The following is a 2,500-nucleotide window of genomic DNA, read 5'->3' as shown; positions in this document are numbered from 1 at the left end:
GTAAATGCTGCATGCTAAGGATATTAGTTGATTTTATGATATTGCTTAATACATACTGTTTTCTATTTTGAGTTGGCCGATGATATCTACTCAGTACCCGTATTTTGTACTGACCCATACTTTTATTGTTTTCTTCTTGTTTATTTGTGGAGTGCAGCAAACGTGCCGTCATCTTCGACTTAACAGTAACTCAAGCCAGTCTTACTACATCGGAAATTCAGGGTGAGCTAATGCTTCTAGCTTGGACTGGATCTTCTTCTTCAAGTCTTGATGCCTTGAACTTCCGGCATGGACTAGCTTCTTATGTATTTTTAGCTTCTTAGAATACTCTTAGTTTAGTAATTTGATTATAGATGTTCTTGTGATGATGACTTCCAGATTTTGGGAATAATAATAGTTATTGATTTTATTAATGAGTTTAAGTCTTCCGCATTACTTTATGTTGATATTACCTTGAAATGTTAAGGTTTAGATTGGTTGGTTCGCTCACATAGGAGGGTAAGTGTGGGTGCCAGTCGCGGCCCGGATTTGGGTCGTGACAAACTTGGTATCAGAGCATTAGGTTCGTTGGTCTCATCACACAAGAACGAGTCTAGTAGAGTCTTAAGGAATGGTAGGGGGACGCCTTTACTTTTCTTTGAGAGGCTACAAGACTTTAGGAAAATTCCATTCTTTCTTTCTTTCGTGCTATTACTTGGATCCAATTGGTATCTAGGCGATACAAATTGGTATCTGACCATCTTCACTCTATTTCGCGGATGGTTAGAACTAGAGCAACGACTGCGCCAACACCAACATCGGCAAGACAAGAAGCGTCTAAGCCAGCCACTGGGGCTGTAGCTCGAGGAAGAGTAGCGGCAAGAGGCCGTGGTAGAGATCGTGGGAGGACGTCCTCTAGAGGAAGAGGACGAGCACCTAGCCCGTCTGATACTAGAGCGGTGACTCCTCCACCGACTGAGGAAGTGGTAAGAGAGGGTGAGGAAGGGGAGAATGAACAAGTGCAAAATGAGGAATTTCCACCCCAACCTACCCCAGAGATGATCAATCAGGTTCTCGCTTATCTTAGTGGGTTTTCTGATCAGGGTCAGGCCCCTCCAGTGTTTTCTGCACCAACACCTCCGGTTTCAGAGGTACAACATGCAGCCACTATGGCTCCTCGTATGGATGCCTCATTGGACATAGGCATGTTTCCACGTCTGACTACTGGGCCCATAATGACAAGTGATCAGCATGAACTTTTCAGTAAGTTCTTGAAATTGAAACCTCCAGTCTTCAAGGGTGCTGAATCTGAGGATGCTTACGATTTTCTGGTTGACTGTCATGAGCTACTACACAAGATGGGTATAGTAGAACGGTTTGGTGTTGAGTTCGTGAGTTATCAGTTTCAAGGGAATGCCAAAATGTGGTGGCGGTCACATATTGAGTGTCAACCAACGGAGGCACCACCTATGACTTGGGCCTCATTCTCTAGCTTGTTTATGGAGAAGTATATCCCCCGGACTTTGAGGGATAGGAAAAGGGATGAGTTCTTGAGCCTAGAGCAAGGTAGGATGTCGGTCAATGCATATGAGGCTAAGTTTCGTGCACTATCCAGATATGCCACTCAACTTTGTTTCAGTCCACAAGAGCAGATTCGTCGTTTTGTGAAAGGGTTGAGGTCAGAGTTGCGGATTTCAGCCTTACAGGTAACGGCTACGGCAAAATCCTTTCAAGAAATGGTTGACTTCGATGTAATTCTGGGTATGACTTGGCTTTCTCCAAATTTTGCAATCTTGGATTGTAATGCTAAAACCGTGACGTTAGCCAAGCCTGGGACAGATCTGTTAGTGTGGGAGGGTGACTACACTTCCAATCCGGTGCGTATCATCTCCTTTCTTCGTGCTAAGAAAATGGTTAGTAAAGGGTGTTTAGCTTTCTTGGCACATCTCAAGGATGACACTACCCAAGTACCTTCGATTGAGTCGGTTTCGGTAGTTCGCGAGTTTTTGGATGTGTTTCCTGCAGATATTCCTGGTATGCCACCAGATAGGGATATCGATTTCTGTATCGATCTCGAACCGGGCACACGCCCCATTTCTATACCCCCTTATAGAATGGCTCCCGCAGAGTTAAGAGAGTTAAAGGCACAACTTCAAGAGTTATTGAACAAAGGCTTTATTAGACCAAGTGCATCTCCTTGGGGTGCTCCGGTTTTGTTTGTGAAGAAGAAGGATGGGAGTTTTCGAATGTGTATAGACTACAGACAACTAAACAAGGTAACCATAAAGAACAAGTATCCTCTTCCCCGCATTGATGACTTGTTCGATCAGTTACAAGGTGCTTGTGTCTTCTCTAAGATTGACTTGAGATCCGTTTATCATCAATTGAAAATACGGGCAACGGATGTGCCAAAGACTGCTTTTCGAACGAGGTACGGGCATTACGAATTTGTAGTGATGTCTTTTGGTCTTACGAATGCCCCTGCTGCGTTCATGAGCTTGATGAACGGGATTTTTAAGCC

Source organism: Solanum lycopersicum, chromosome 3, assembly GCF_036512215.1.
Source record: "Solanum lycopersicum chromosome 3, SLM_r2.1".
Classification (NCBI taxonomy): Eukaryota; Viridiplantae; Streptophyta; class Magnoliopsida; order Solanales; family Solanaceae; genus Solanum; species Solanum lycopersicum.
Note: the sequence above shows the minus strand (reverse complement) of the source record.